Genomic DNA, 17,122 nt, shown 5'->3' with positions numbered 1-17,122 from the left:
ATTCTGTGTGGGGTTAAAAAAAAATCAGTCATTACCATGAAACTTTGGGAGAAGCATTTCAAGGAGTTTGAATTGGAATTCAGTGACCTGGATGTTAAATTTAAAGATTATGTAGTGCTAATACTGTGAACAGATTTGTGAATGCTATCAAAAATCAGTACTGGTAAACTGGGTGTGGTGATGCATGCCTTTAATCCCAGCAGAGGCAGGTATGTCTCTGAGTTGGGGGATAGCATGATCTACAAAATGAATTCTGGGACAGTCAGAGCTACACAGAGAAATTCTGTCTTAAACCACCACCACCACCACCACCACCACCACCACCACCACCACCACCAAAACAAAACAAAACAAAACCAAACCAAACCAAACCAAACCAGTACTGGTGCCAGTTGTACTTAGATGACTTATCAATATGGGTTATTATTGATGAAGCTGATAAAATGGGAATGATTACCATCTTTGAACCTACAAAAATCTTGAAACAGGGTTCAATGAAAATTAAATTGTAGATGGTAATCTAGCTAGTGAAGGAGAGGTGAAACTGGTTCTGAATTCTAAAATACAGATGTCACAGTCAGTAACGTGGGAAAGAGCAGAGGCAAAACTCAATGACCACCTTGACAGGTATTCTGATCCATCCTTTCTGTCAGCATGGGCTTCACCGGTTTTGAACTTTCAAGTCTTTCATGTTGGTGAACCTCATAGTGGGTTTAATTTTGATATTACTGTCATTTAATATAAATGTTGTTTTGAGACGTGGTTTCTCTGTTTAGCCTAGCCATCCTGGAACTTGGTCTATAGAGTAGGCTGGCCTCCAACTCTCAGAGAGCTGCCTGCCTCTGCCTCCCGAGTGCTGGGAATAAAGGCACGACCACTGCCTGGTTAGTTGTAATGAATGTTTTAAGTAAAGATTCTGCCAGATACAGTAAAGAAAAAGAAATAGATGATACGGAGAGAGACCTAGGAGGTGACTGTGGATGGAGGTAGGTACGTGGAAATGTATTCAGATCCTCGAGTCACCCTCTAATATTTCACTCTCTTACTAGTTCTGCATTTAGATATTTGTTGTGTCTCTCATTGTTTTTATTGTTGCCATGATAGAGGATTTACATACTTGGAGGGGATCAATTCTCAGTTCAGCCATATTTGTGTATGCTGCTACATCTCCAGGGAGTGGCTATTTGAAGGACGCAGTTATGCTAGACCAGGAGGAGGGGGATGGGAGCAGCAGATGTTTATTGGCTCAGCCCTTATCCCAGCTGTGGTGTGTGGTACTGCCTTCCTCATCTGCTTGTAGTCATTTATTATCATCCTCAGGAGCCATTCTGTTTAGGGCTACGGAGGTTGTTTGCATCTGTGTTTTCTTTGTTTTTTTAAAATTCTTCCTCTAAACACGTGGCTGAAATCTGTCAGGCCAGCCCAGCTTCCCTTGTCCCTTGTCAACGCAGTGCCTCACCCTACCCCAAAGAAAAAAATGGGTTATGAAGCTTGTAGCTATTGTTTACCTGGGAGGAATTTTACTTTTCGGCTCAATCTTTCTTAAGACGCACTTCATCTTCATGGTTTTCTGGGCATATAAGACCTACTATGTTTCATGATATGTTCATCCTGTGCATTTTAACCATCAGTGTTGTAGACCGCCTGCTATGTGCATATTCTTCCTGCTACATGCAGAGGATTATCGATGGCAGTGGGTGAGTTTCCTCTCTGCTGCATCAACGGAAGCCCATGCTTACACGAATTCTTCCCTTTACTACAATTTTTTCCAAACCAAAGATGTATAACTTATTTCAAACCTCATTTTACTGTAGCATTTAGCACTGACAGGAGGATTGATTACATGGGAACATGTTTGTTTGTCAGGAAAATCTATACTCAGGTGAAGATTGACTAGAGACCCTAGAAAACCTGGAACTTCAGATGAGGCTGTCTTCCATGAGGGTGGAACTTGCACAGAAAAGAAGAATAAACACAAGGAGACCTGGGCTTAGCCCTCAGTACTTTGTACGTCTCTTTCATGGTTTAAAGTAAGTTCTATTTCTGTTGATCCTGCCTTCTTGCTGACTGCTTTCTCCAGTAGCTCACAGCAAACTCTTGGATTTTATGCAGTAGGTATTACTACAAGACATGCTTAATCTTCCCAAACTCGCTCATTAAAGATGAAATAGACCAGCTCTGTTCAGTAAAAGGGAAAAATAGTTTTTAAAACATTTGTTCCAATAAAATAAATATTTCTGAGAAAGGTGGATGCTGAAATTCCATGAGTAGAAATCATCCTGGCTCTTAGCATTTCTATGTTATTGAAAATGATGTTTCCTGAGGATTACCCTTTCCTCTTATATTTACTGCCATTGTTGATGTACAATGGGAGATCTTAATATATTGAACCTGGGTCATTTTTGACCTGTTTTTGGCCATTCCTCATTTAACTTTTATTCTTTTTTGAGACAATTCAAAATAAGGTAGTTAAGATGGAATTGCCTTACTTCTATCAAAAGAACTGTACAGTTAGAAACTGTATACTTTAGAACGCAAAGTATAAAAGTGTTTTTATTAAACATTTTGAAATTTAAATAGAGTACAGTTTAACTGAATGTCTACTGTGCTTATCTTTCCTTCCCTTCCCCCAACTTAATTTTACATCTTTTTAGGGTTTCAAGAGGTTTTACAGAAGAAATTATTAAGAATGGAGGACAATACATACATACATACACACATGTACATACATACATAAAGATGATTAAGAATGAAGGACAATATATATATACATATACACATACACATACACATACACACATACATAAAAATGATTAAGAATGAAGGAGGGCAATACATATATACATACACATATACATACATACATAAAATGATTAGGAATGAAAGAGGACAATATATATATACATACATATACACATATACATACATACTTACATAGCATACATACACAATGTGGTATAGATTTAGGTTCCTGGATGGATTTGGATGTCCAGATTGACTGTAGAGGATGTTTTGGGGATGGTGGTCAGTGTTTAGGATGTTTAGGTGGCCTTATTTACATCTTGCCTACTGTTTATGAAGCTTTGGGTATCTTCAAAATGTGTGACCCCAGATGACCCTAATGAACTTAGAACATAATATCTCTTCCTACGCCTTTGTTGGTTAGCACCCAGGTGGGACTGAAAACCAACAGCTGTTAACGAGGCTCTGACTGGCTGGTCTCCATCCAGGCCAAGTTATCAGCGAAAGCCGTGTGAGGCACACGACTGGCAATAACCCACTTAGGATGCCAGGTGTGAAAAGTGGTTGGAAATAAACACTATGCACGGACCCAATTGGTTGCCTCTACCTTTGCCTCTACCCACCCTAATACGTTTTCTTGCTTTAAAAGGTTGTTTCCCCTCCAACCCTCAAATCCCGCCCTCCCCCCCCCTCGTTATGGATCTGGAACCCAGCGGTCTCCCTGGTATATCTTACCTTCTGAATAAAGATACTTTTGCTGGCTTGTATTTGGTTTTCATAGAGGATTATTTCCCAAATTTTGGGACTGTAACAGCACTACTGGTTTAGCCGAGCCCTTGTGAGACAGTCTGATCCCAGAACTCAAGGAAAAACACAGTGAAAATGTCAGGTTTGAGCCAGGCGGTGGTGGCACACGCCTTTAATCCCAGCTCTTGGGAGGCAGAGGCAGACGGAGGATTTCTGAATTCGAGGCCAGCCTGGTCTAGAGACTGAGTTCCAGGACAGCCAGGGCTACGCAGAGAAACACTGTCTCGAAAAACCAAAAAAAAAAAAAAAAAAAAAAAAAAAAAAGAAAGAAAGAAAGAAAGAAAGAAAGAAAGAAAGAAAGAAAGAAAGAAAGAAAGAAAGTGTCAGGTTTGAGGATATTTTATTGAGATAGTGATGAACATGTACACGGTGAGGACATCTGTGCACGGAGGGCTATCCTGCGAGGCTTCTTTGTTGGAAGAAATCTTCCAAGTCCTGGTATCAAAGAGAGGGAGAAGGAGCTGGGACCCACTGCTACTGGGACGGGGGTTTGGGTGGTGGGCAAGTCTTGAGGGTCGGACAATGTGGCTGTCCTGAAACTGCAGAAGGGCATCACTGTGAATGTCCAACATGGATTTCTGGTGTTTTGTTCATTTTATTACTCGAGGAGAACGAACAAGCAGCGACATTGTCTGGGGCTGGTTGAGGGGCCAGGTTCCTTTCTCCCGGAGATGCCTGAGTCTTCTTGTGATTCTCCAGACTGGGAACCCATCCAAGTTGCTCTTCTTCTGGCTTCAGCGCGCTCTGCTCTCCGCATTTGTGTTTCGAACAGGCCCCACTCAGAAGACCACAGGGTTCAGCAGGTTGCTTGGTGAAGTCCCAGGGATACCCAGAGAGCTGACCCAGCTTTGGATACAGAGGGAGGAGCAAGGCAGGAGTATGCCCAGGATGCAGGTCTTGCTGGATTACCGACTCTGGCGCCTGTTCTGCAGAATCCCAGGCTTCCCTCACACAGAACCGGAAGTGCTGCTCATTGGAGTCCATCTCACAGCAGGTGACAGCCCCTGTCGCGGCCAAAAGCCTTCAGCGCTGGTCTTTATGATACTCTTCCTGGGTAGGTGGTCCTAGGGCCACTGAGGCCCACTGGGCGGCGATTGGAAAACTGGAAGGAGAAAATTGCATCAGAGGGTAGATTACAGAGGGGAACCTCACGTGCCAGTAGGTTGATCTTCCTATTGAAAACTACTTGGAGGTGAAGGCAGGAGGATCAGAAGTTCAAGGTCATCTATAAAAACTGGAAAACTGCTACATGAGGGTTGCCTCAGTCAATAAATCAAGCAAGCAAGAGTGCTACGCCCCAGCTAGGCAGGGGTGGCACACGCCTTTAATCCCAGCGCGGGAGGCAGAGGCAGGCTGATTTCTGAGTTCGAGACCAGCCTGGTTTACAGAGTGAGTTCCAGGACAGCCAGGGCTACACAGAGAAACCCTGTCTTGAAGAAAAAAAAAAAAATCCCAGACCTTAGGCTTACAAAGATCAGCGAGGAACCCACAGAATCACATAGTTAATGACGTCTCCAGATTCAGCACAGTTCTAGTTTTACAAGGTTATTATGGAGCTAAAAATGTCACCACCCAATACTACTGCAAAATCACACCACAACACTCCAAACATGCTTGTGTGGCTGTCTACAGACCTACTGGGCCTTCAGTTATATAAAATCATGGCACATAGAACACATTTATGTAGAGCGTAGAGTACTTGATGACGACAAACAGTTCAATGGCTTCCTCTGTGCATTAGGCGCTTCTCTTGTTTCTGTGACAAAAATAACCAACAACTGTGCAATTTAAAGAAGGAAGGGTCACCGTTTGAGAGTGCCTCTTAGTTCATCACTGTGGGGAAGGCGTGGCTTCAGGCCATGAGGCAGCTGTTCACAATCACACGTCTAGTCTGAAAGCAGAAAGATGACTTTCTGATTGTTTTCTTTTTATTCAGTCAGAGACCCGAGCCTGTTAGATGGCGTCAACATGGTCAGGATGGGTCTTCTGCCTTCAGCTAAACTTGTGGGAAAACCCTCATGGCACTCCAAAAAAATATGTCTTCCCATCCCTGCTGGTTCGAGGCAGGGTCCCACTATGCAGAGCTATCTGGCTGTCCTGAAACTCATTGTCTTAGTGTTCTCTAGAATCAATGTACACAATGTCTCTCTATATTAAGGGAATTTATAGTAATTACTTACAGTCTGAAGTCCAATTAGCCCAACGATGAGCAGTTGTGAATGGGAAGTCCAAGAATCTAGTAGTTGCTCAGTCTCATGAGGCTAGTTGTTTAAGGTGGTCTTCTGTAGAAATAGGTTCCAACAGATGTGCTGGCAAGTAAGTGCAAGCAGTCGAAGACTGAGTCTTCCTTCTTCCAATGTCCTTATATAGGCCTCCAGCAGAGGGTGTGGCCCAGATTAAAGGTGTGTGCCACAATGCCTGGATCTAAAAACTTTGTCCCAGACTGACTTTAAACTCAGAGATCTGCTTGCCTCAGTCTCCTGGGATTAAAGGCGTGAACTACCTTGCCTGGGCCAAAGCTTTTCAAGCCCACCATGCTTCAAGATCTCCATGCCAAGATCCAGGTGTGAAACCTGTGTCTTCCAGCCTCAAGATCTAGATCACAGGTGTGTCCTCCATTTCTGGATATGAGTTTATTCCAGATGTAGTCAAGTTGACAACTAGGAATAGCCACCACACTCACTATTTTATACCAAGCTGGCCAGGAACTCACAGAGATCCACCTGCTTTTGCCTCCTTAGAGGCATGTACTACTATGCCTGCCTGAAAGATAGGTTTTCATGGTGATTCCAAATCTACTCAAATTGACAATGAACTATTGCATGAACATTTTACCTTGTGATTGAGATAAAATCTATGCAAACGTTTTATCAATCTATTCATTCAATCTGGATCCACAAAGACGAATGTTCTCTCTCCTCTGTGTTTCCTAGCTCTAAACTTTCAGATTTGAGCATATAACTGGGAGTAGTTTCAGAAATCAGGAAAATAAAAAGGGCTGGAGGCTGGAGAATGAGCGCTAGGTGGGATAGCAGGATACAAGTAGTATAAACAGAGAAATGGGAGAGGGGATGGGCTTAGCTGGTGAGGTGGGAGGGAGGTCAGTGCACAAGAAGGGAGAGTGAAAAGGAAAAAATAACACCGATGATGCTTGAAATGCCATAAAGAATTATCTATCTATCTATCTATCTATCTATCTATCTATCTATCTCTATCACACACACACACACACACACACACACACACATATGCAGTTCTGCAACTTTAGTTGACATTCAGCAGGGTACTTCTCATCTACATTGACTGTCTGGGGATTTTTTTTAACGTAGTAACAGGCATGTAAGTTACCAGTGTGTAGAGCTTGTTTGGTGAATCCTCATCCTCATTACATTTTCTGGGCAAACATACTTGGATGCAATATGGAATTTTCCTTATTCCCTCTGCCCAGACAGCTTTATTGAGCCTGGTGTCGGTGAGCACATCTGGAGTCATCTACTTTATGGCAAATTTCTGAATTTGTTTGAGTGCCTGAGGAGCATGCTTCTTGAAGGCCACTCCATGGATGTGCTTGTGCATGTTGATGGTGTATTCCCGGGTCACCTCTTTGGTGATGGCAGAACGGCCCTTCTCGGCACCCTTCTTGGTGGGAGTCATTCTTCCAGACCCAAGTTGGAGAGGAACGGCGTGAGGGATTGTGGGATAGAAAGTCGCATAGCTGTACCTATATTATTTTTTATTTCCTGAGATTCCATATAATATCTGTAAGCTCAGGATCAACTCCCTGTTGGTCATTTAATTCCAAATGGATAACCCTGAAACCATACACACATAAGCAACACTAAATGGACTCAGTAGCTTGTATATATGTCTATGTATCTATACACATAGGTGTTGCAGGATATTTGATCACACTGTGAAACTGGAGATTGTGAAGTGTTTCTAATTGTGGTATGGCTCAATATTTGTCCTAGAGCTCTCTGTTTACTGTAAATAAGTAGTTGTGGTGTGGCTCAGCCCTTGCACAAACCTTTAATCCAATAGCTATAAAAAGTCAACCGGCCGGGTGGTGGTGGCGCACGCCAATAATCCCAGCACTCTGGGAGACAGAGGTAGGTGGATTTCTGAGTTCGAGGCCAGCCTAGTCTACAGAGTGAGTTCCAGGACAGCCAGGGCTACACAGAGAAACCCTGTCTCGAAAAAACCAAATCCAAAAAAAAAAAAAAAAAGTCAGCCCTAGGTCAAGAAGGGGAGCAACCAGCTGACAGGCAGTGAACTTAAGTAAACAGAAAGAAGGGGCTTTGAGTTGCAAGGTATTTAAGACAGCTTGGAGAAGGAGATTTTTCCTTCTGGGTCAATGGTGGAGTAGGAAGGTCAGCTGGGGTCTTTCTCTGCTGCTCTGATCTAGCAGGCATTCACCACAGCATCTATTTTCCAAGTGTTCATTTGGTAAAACTGAACAACTGGGGTTTTGATATATATATATATATATATATATATATATATATATATATATATATATATATATAGAAAGAGAGAGAGAGAGAGAGTGCACGGTTTGAATGGGGTGCAGCATAGAGGGGTGAGAGAAATGGGAAAGGATTTAATTATATTTTAATGAAAATATATGTGATGATTTATATATGTTTGGCCCAGGGAGTAGCACTGTTGGGAGGTGTAGCCTTGTTAGAGTAGGTGTGGCCTTATAGGTATAGGCTTTAATAATCTTGTCCTAGCTGCCTGGGAGCCAGTATTCTGCTAGCAGTCTTCAGATCGAAGAGTTGTTGAACTCTCAATTCCCTCTGCACCATGCCTATATAGATGCTGTTATGTTCCTGCCTTGATGATATAATGGACTGAACCTTTGAACTTGTAAGCCAGCCCAAATTAAATGTAGTCCTTTAAAAGACTTGCCTTGGTCATGTTGTCTGTTCACAGCAGTAAAACCCTAACAAGACAGAAATTGGTACCAGGAGTAGGGTATTGCTGAGATAGACCTGACCATGCTTTTGTCTGGAAGAATGTAGATTTGGGGTCTTGGGATTTGGAAAACAGTGGGATGCTTTAAATGGGGGCATAATGGGCTATCCAAGTAAGAATATGAAAGACTGCTGCTGAGATTGATTTGGACTCTGCAGTCCTGGTCCAAAAGGGTTCAGTAGAGAAGAATTAATATGTGGCCTAGAGACTGTTTTTATGGCATTTTGATGAACAATGTGGCTGCTTTTTGCCCTTGTCTAAAGAGTTTACCTGAGTCTAAGGAAAAGAGATTTATATTAATTAAACTGACAAAGGAAGTCTCAAAAAAGCCCAGCAGAGACTTTGTTCTCTGGTTAAGTCTCACGAGGAGTATTTTGAACAAACATAGTATGCTGAGAAGGAGAAAATATAAAATGTATGTTTCGAGCATTAAAGGGGCACCAGTAAGTGAAATGAAGTTGAATCCTGTGTTCAAGGCTATTAAATTGAATTAAGGGAATAGTAACACTGGAGAAAGATTCCACTCAGCTAAGTTTAGGTCCAGGCAAAAACCGGTAGTTCAAACCTTTAATCTCAGCATCACAGGAGACAGAGCCATGCAGATCTCTCAGTTCAAGGTCAATCTACAGAGCAAGCTTCAGGACAGCCAAGTTTAGGCAGAGAGGGAGTTGGAAAACAGAAAGCTGGAAACAGAATAAGAGGGCCATGTTCCAGCCCCAGCAAGCAGTAGAACATGGCAGTTTCAACCATGTGGCTCTGGCTTTAGAGTGAAGAACAGAAGGTACTACTGGGACAATTGATGCTGATTAGCTGAAACTAAGAAATTAGTGGTGATTAAGAAGAGACCTGCATCATTGAGATGGAATCTTTTGGGAAGGGTTTTCTGAGAGCACAAAGAAGCTGTAGATAGCCAAGGTTGTACCTCATGCTACAGTTGTACTTGGCAATGTGTAAGAGTCACCCAGGTGGTACTGGTTTTGAAGGCATGAAAGGGTCATGAAGAGCAGCTGAGGCTTGGCACTGTGAGAGGCTATAGGAGGCTACTGGTGAAGGTGCAGCCTCAGTTGTAGTTGACAGCCTAGGACTGAAGGGATTATGCAAAGGAGCTGAGGCTTGGCACCATGAAGAGAGCCTGTGAGAGGCTATTGGTGAAGCCCAGTTGCAGCGGAAGACCCCAGTGTATTGGAGATGCCAGTGCCATGGGATGACCACCAAGAAGAGCAGCACAAGTGGAGTGGATCAACCTGAGCTTAGGGTGCTACAGAGGGCAGAGCTGAAGAAGTGCCGCCAGCCCTTTGAAGGAGCCCAGAAGATGATGTGTGGATCCCAGACATTGAAATAAGAAGCTGTAACATTGAAATTACTTAGGAGACCCTAAGATTTTCGAGATGCCAGAGCCATAGGATATATCTTGAGGAATGATACTAAAAGGGAGTAGAACCAATACAGGAAAAGAAGTTTGTTGCTGTCAACGGAGATGAAAAAGGAGTTGGAGATTTGATAACTAACTGGCATCAGACATGGAGATGTAGAGATTGGAGTTCGCCCAGCTGCTTTCCTGCCTTGCTTTGGGGATTACAGTTAAGTGATTGGATGAATCTCAGAAGAGACTTTGAACTTTGGACTTTTGGCATTTTTGAGACTGCTATAGACCATAGGGACTTTGGAAGTTGGACTAAATGTACCTTTTTAATTATGCTGTGGCTAGATATGGTCCCCATAGACTCCTGTGTATGAACAAGCTTATGGGGGCCAGGGAGTGGAATGTGATGGTTTGTATATGCTTAGCCTAGGAAGTGGCACTGTTGGGAGGTGTGGCCTTTTTGGAGTAGATGTGGCCTTATGGGGGTGGGCTTTAATACCCTTTTCCTAGCTGCCTGGAAGTCAGTATTCTGCTAACAGTCTTCAGAAGGTTTTGAACTCTCAGCTCCTCCTGCCATCCTATGTGGATGCTGCCATGTTCCCACCTTGATGATAATGGACTAAACCTCTAAACCTGTAGGCCAGCCCCAATTAAATGTTGTCCTTTATAAGACTTGCCCTGGTCATGGTGTCCCTTCACAGCAGTAAAACCCTAACTAAGAGACTATATATTTAAAAATATAAAATAAAAGCTATTTATTGTAAACATATGCTGCTATGTGCCTGGAGCAACCTGTATTTATCTTTTTGTTGCAGTAAGAGATGAAGTAGAAACCAGGTGTGGTGACACACGCCTTTAATTCCAGCAGCTGGGAGGCAGAGGCAGGCAGATCTCTGAGTTCATGGCCAGTCTGGTCTAAACAATGAGCTCTAGTTTAGCCAGGTCTACATGGAGAAAGTTTTTTATGAAAAAAAACAAAACAGAAGGGGTGAAGCAGAGTAATTGCCAATAAGGACAAGATCATCTAATGAAGCAATTCTCAGAACATAGTCCTGTTTACAGGCCTTAAACAACACATCATGCTACTTAAGATTGTTATCTCAATCACAGGGAATCATCACAGCTGAACTATAAAAAAGATAGTTTAAGAGAGCATGCCATTGTTTCTTGAAAGCTGAGGGAGACAGAAATGTCTGAACCTGTTGTATCAAGAAGCATTCGAGAGTCCCCCAATGACCAACTAGGGTCTCTTTATTCAAAACTCCAGCCTGGGCTTACTCACTGACAATCCACAGGACAGTCTGGTGAAGCAGGCCCAAACTCTCTTCGGGACAAGGTTTATATGGAAAATAGCAAGCTAGGGGTGAGTGTAGCCCAGCAAACATCTAATTGGGGCGCTATCATGACCTTTAACAAAATTGTCTGGTGCTGGGAGCCAAACCATAAACTTAACTTCTGCTTTCCTTCCGACTGGTGGTTGTCAGGACGTAAAGTGCCAGGGGCGGGCTTATAATCTGGAGGTGCAGACTTGTTGGGGAGTAGCCTGGAAACTGGTGCCAGGTTCTAGCCTGTTAGTTAAGTGGAGTTCAACCTCAGGTCAGGTTCTCTAAGAAGAAGTCTGAACCCAAGATCTGGTCTCTCAAACCCAATAGATAAGAGCTGAAGTCTCCTGTTTTGATGGGACAATCAAGTCACTTGGTTTGTGGGAGTCTTGCAGGTAATAGAATCAGCCTGGGCTACCAGTATTGAGTCTGCCAGGCAGATACCTCTGTGATCCATCACAGGGGTAGGTTAGGGCCAGGCAGCTTGTGTGTATGGCGTTTAAATGTTTAACAAGTACTTGTGAGGAGGAATGAAGGGGTCTAAGACTAGCATGGACCTTGATATACTGACAGATGCTTATGGATATATGTTAACTGGGGAGCCATATGTCCCTTTTGCAGGAGGTAAGAGAAATGACAACTTGCTTCACAAGCTCCTGAGTATAAGGTTTCAAACCGGGGACAAATGACCAACGGATGTACCCACCATCAAATCAAAGCAGCTCTGGCCACCAGGTTCTCCCTGCGTTTCTCAGTTCCTACCTGTTACAGAGTTCTCCTGATTGGCATACCCGACCCCCTATGCTAAACTACACCAGCCCAAGTATTGCGCTGTCCTCCCAGCAGCCTCCCTCTTCTGTGTAATCCAACCATTTTGGTTACCTACTCTTTCTCATGTACACCTGGGGCAGTCTCTAGGCCCAGGATTCCCCTCTTGGGAACCAGCTGTGCCCATCCCCCATCCCCCATCCCCCATCCCCCTCAGTCCAGTTCAGTTTGGTCATGATCACTCTATACTCTCCAGATGTTTTCTCCCTTGCTATCCCTTTTACCTATAATAAATATTCTTCTCTGCCATACCTAGGAGCTTTTAACTAACTAACTAAACTAACTAACTAACTAACTAACTAACTAATTAATTAATAGCTTTTGTCTAACTGCCAGAAATACTCCTATAATCAAGGTTGAACTCACTTTTGGATATTTGAATTGGCTTCTGGAGTTGGGGGAGATGGAGTTTCCTTTGGACCCGACAGTCCCATGCTTACCTAAGGAAGCTTAGTGATACTGGAGTCCCAGTCGTTGATTGCCTCAAGAGAAGAATTACTGAATGAACGTAATTCAAACTTTGGTTCGATGTTGAGGAAAGTAAAGAAATCCATTGCCTTCTAGAATAGAAGAGCTGTAGTGGAGACTCTGAAGTACTACTGGGCCAGAGTGGGGAGCACCCCTTCTGGGGACACTTGACAAATATCTATCTGCCCCACGTGTGTGAGCTGCAGTGGAGACTCTGAAGTACTACTGGACCACAGTGGGTAGTGCCCCTTCTGGGGACACTTGACAAATATCCATCTGCCCCATGTGTGTGGCTGGGGCTTGATCTCAGGGCCTCCCTTGTGCTGACCAAGCCCTAGCCTCACCACTGAGTTTCCTTCCCACATTCTAAGTCTCTCTTTGATACCACATCTCACTGGGAAGCGCTGGCTGTCTTGGAACTCACTATGTATATCTGCCTTTGCCATGTCTGCCTCCCACAGTCTGATTTATAAATGCTTGCTTAAAAATTGATGGACTTCACAGTAGAAAGTGGATTTGAACTTGGTGTGGTGGTGTATGCCTTGATCCCAGCACTCAAGAGGTTGGTGGATCTCTGAGAGTTTGATGCCAGCCTGGTCTACAGAGTGAGTAGTTCCAGTCCAGTCTGGGCTTCATAGAAAGACCATGCTTAAATCAGAACAAAACAAAACAAAACAAAAAAGAATGGTTTTTAATTGAATTTCCAAGCCATAAAACAGATGTGAAATTAGGCACAACCAAGGCCTCTGTTTGTGTGTATATACACTTGGCTATGCATACGTGTACCAGATGTTGACATCAGGTATCTTCCTATATCGCTGTCTGCCTGCCTTTTAATTTTCTTTTTCTTTTTGAGATCATGCCTGTAATTGAACTGAAAGTTGCCATTGGCTAGGGTGGCTGTGAGCTCTCGGAATCTGGCTCCCTCAGCCCTTCTTCCAGAGAGCCGCGGCTACAGTGAGTCCGTCTCATCACTTGGGTTCTAGGGGATATAAACAGAGATCTGGCTTCATCCTTCACTGAGTGTGCAATCAAGACTTCTAAACTTAAGTCTTATGACATTATGATTTTTTTTATCTTCTCAGTCAGCTCATGAATTTTGTATGGAAAAGTCAGAAATGTGGATAAGCCTCTTGATACGGCAATTTTGAAAAAAGTAGAAACATTACTCATTTGCTTTGACATTTCTTCTACATAATAAAATTCCAAGTCTTTTTTTTTCTTGAACTAGAGCTATATTTTTGATGAAACTGCCAATAATAATAATGGACACAATGGTGCACCAGTGTAAGAAGACATGTAAGGTATGGTGGGTTCGTTAGCAGAGCACTAGTACCTTTGCTGATAGATCTGTGCCTTGTGTGTGAATAAGTGTTATTAGTGTGTGTTTTTTTCTAATTCTCCTGTGGTAATTTTTGTCTTGGAAGCTTATTGCCTCAGTCTGTTCACCTAGGCCGAGTTCTGGAAGCTTCCAGCCTCTGTAAGATCGTACCTAGGCCTAGGATGTTTCTAGCTTCTGAGCTTACTGTTGAATTTAGCTTACCCTTTCTAGCTCTGTCTGAGTGCTCATTGGCTGGTTGAACTCAGCTATTCCAGTTCGAACTCCTCTCCAAGCTAATTGGTTCACTCTGGCTTCTCTCTTGGCCTCTGACTAAATAGCTCTGCTTGGCCTCTACAACCTGCCTCTGTACAACTGCCCTGGTAAAAGTGCCTCCTTCTCTTTCTCTGTGCTGTCGCCTTAAGTAGCTTCTTTTCCCTCTCCTTTCTTGTGAGAGTTGGGAATATTCTATTCTGTCAAATCTTTCTCTGATTCATCACTTTGTCTGCCACTCAGTTAGAAGTCAACTTCAAACATGGATACTTCCTCCTATAAACCAATATTATCTTTATTGCTTGGGAATAAAGGTGTATACTAAGGGTGTGTCTAGCTAGTGGAATTAAAGGTTTGTGCTAAGGCTGAACCACACCACAACCAGAAACAGCTTTTATTTTTTTCAACAAATAACCCAATCTTAGGGTTCACAATGTGATCAAATATCCTGCAACAAAGCAAAGAGTGAGTTTTCAAGCACCCCAAATAACACAGAGGAAAAGGGGAACAGGAAGTACGCAGGTTGTTTCAGAACACATCCTGGAGGAAGTTTAGGAAGATAATTCACATAAAAAATAATTGTGAATTTATTCTCCAAAGACAGCAATGTCCTAAGAGAAACCAAAACCAAACCAAACCAAAAACAAAAGATGGGAGAAAAAAATCAGCTCTTCTTTGCAATGCAAAACTTCAAAATATACTTACCTTTGGTGGAAGACTCCCGGCCTTTATAATATATTGCTACTCAATTATATATAAACTCCCCTTGTAATACATTTTCTCAAATGCTAAATTTTCTGCATTTTAACTTTTAATTTTAAGTTGCCATTGTTGATTTTGTCATACACTATGTTGAATATTCTGTCTTCTCATTCTCCACTATGGGAGACGTTATGTTGTCTGAGACTTTGACAAAGTTCTACTTGTCTGATGCTCTTTTAATTTCACAAATGTTAATTTTGCCTATGAGCATGTTCAGATATATAAAGATCCGAGTTTTATATACCTGTATTTGTGAAAAACAAAAAAAATTCCTTTCTATCTTGCTTCTTTGGAGTTGTAAACCACTGAAAAATTTTGAGTCATCTTATCAAAAGACTCAGAGTGAGTCCAGTGAGTCCGGTGAGGTGGTGAATACCTGTAACTCCAGCACTTGAGAGGTGGGTGCAGGAGAGTCATGAGAATGATGAATTGAAGGCTACCTTCAGATAGGTAATAAGTTTGAGGTCAGCCTAGGCTACATGAGACCCTGTTTCAAAGTAAAACAAAAACAACCTTGGTGGTAGCACAACTTGAAATCCCAGCAGTTCTGAGTCAGACAGTAGAAGCTATGAGATTTGAACTTTGAGGTTAGCCTCACTGAATAGTGTTACTCTGTCTCAACCAAAACAGCTCCTTCCATGGCAGGATTTCAGATGACCTTGCTTGTTAAGCTGATTGTGATGTCCACCTTCCACCCCCAGTGATGAGCACTCATTTATGCATTTTGCTTTTTAACCTGTTTTAATGACTGGTTTTGTGTGTCAACTTGACACAGGCTGAAGTTATCACAGAGAAAGGAGCCTCCTTTGAGGAAATATTTCCATGAGATCCAGCTGTAAGGCATTTTCTCAATTAGTGATCAAGGGTGGGAGGGCCCCTTCTGGGCGGTGCCATCCTTGGGCTGGTAGTATTGGGTTCTATAAGAGAGCAGGCTGAGCAAGCCAGGGAAGCAAGCCAGTTAGAAACATCCCTCCATGGCCTCTGCATCAGCTCCTGCTTCCTGACCTGCTTGAGTTCCAGTCCTGACTTCCTTTGGTGATCAACAGCAATGTGGAAGTGTAAGCTGAATAAATTCTTTAGTCCTCGACTTGCTTCTTGGTCATGATGTTTGTTCAGGAATAGAAACCCTGGCTAAGACAGCCGTTGTGAGCTATTCACCAGAGAAGACTGATTGGACATGGTTTTAAGTCAATAAAAAGTCCTTATTAGACAGCTGGTGACTATACAGGATTTTGGGTATCCCAGTGTAGCCCTGAGGCTTTCTCAGGGTGAATTTTTAAGCACAGACACTTGTTTTGGGTTGACATACTTTAGTTAACAAGAACAGTTAGCCAGAAGGAAGCTATAGAAGCCAAAAATCAAGGTTAATACATTTAGAGACGTTCCCAGAACTGTATGGACATTGATGGTTTAAACTCTTCTTTGTTTTAGTTTTAGCAGGTGGTGCTGTCTCCATGCTAAATTTTACTTAATGATGATATTTCCATCATGGAGTCAGTTGTGCTAAGGATGGGAGCCCTGTTACAAACCTATGTCTTTCAGCATCTTAAAATTAAAAAGACAAAAGAAGGAATAAATTTAAAAAATTAGAAAGGTTTTTTTCTAGATATTTAGAAAAAAAAACTGATTTCAGAGTTGTGGCCATCTCCTTGCCTCTGTCTTCCAAGTGGTGGGTTAGAGGCACGCGACACCGTCCTCAGCATTTATTTGTGTTTTGAGACAGCCCTGCAGTCCCAGGCTGGACTGGGACTTGAGCACCACTTGCTTGCCTCAGCCTCCTGAGTCCTGGATCCATCTGTTCATACGTCTTTTCATTGTGGGTCATTTCCCTTTATGTACTTGAAAAAATACTGCTGGGCTTGATGGCGCACACTTGTAATCCCAGCACTCTGGGAGGCAGAGGCAGGTGGGATTTCTGAGTTCGAGGCCACCCTGGTCTACAGAGTGGGTTCCTGGACAGCCAGGGCTATACCGAGAAACCCTGTCTGGGGGGGGGGAGGGGGGGAAGAAGAAGAAAGAAAAATACTATACCTTTATTGTCTATTTTATGGGTAAAGTGGTTTATGAGATGTTCTGTCTCCTTTTTATGTTCTGTATTTTTGTTGTCTTTTTCTTGTTTTGTTTGCTTGTTTGTTTTGAAATGGTAGCTTACAGTGCATTCCAGTCTGGCTTTAAACTTGTCATCTCCTGAGTTCTGGGATTACAAATGTGTCCCAGCACCCTGGGCTTATCATTGTATATAAATTAGTTCTTAATTAAAAG

The 17,122-nt window shown here is 42.7% G+C and overlaps 2 pseudogenes; one reads left to right on the top strand and one right to left on the bottom strand.

The window, feature by feature from the left end:
* The first annotated feature begins 654 nt into the window (after positions 1 to 654).
* Positions 655 to 3,746, top strand: LOC127666648 (transmembrane 9 superfamily member 3-like; annotated as a pseudogene).
* A 3,060-nt stretch (positions 3,747 to 6,806) lies between these two features.
* Positions 6,807 to 7,203, bottom strand: LOC127666898 (60S ribosomal protein L31-like; annotated as a pseudogene).
* Positions 7,204 to 17,122: the final 9,919 nt, after the last annotated feature.

The sequence above is a fragment of the Apodemus sylvaticus genome, chromosome 16 (genome assembly GCF_947179515.1).
Source record: "Apodemus sylvaticus chromosome 16, mApoSyl1.1, whole genome shotgun sequence".
Taxonomy (NCBI): Eukaryota; Metazoa; Chordata; class Mammalia; order Rodentia; family Muridae; genus Apodemus; species Apodemus sylvaticus.
Note: the sequence above shows the minus strand (reverse complement) of the source record. Positions and strands in the feature narration are given on the sequence as shown.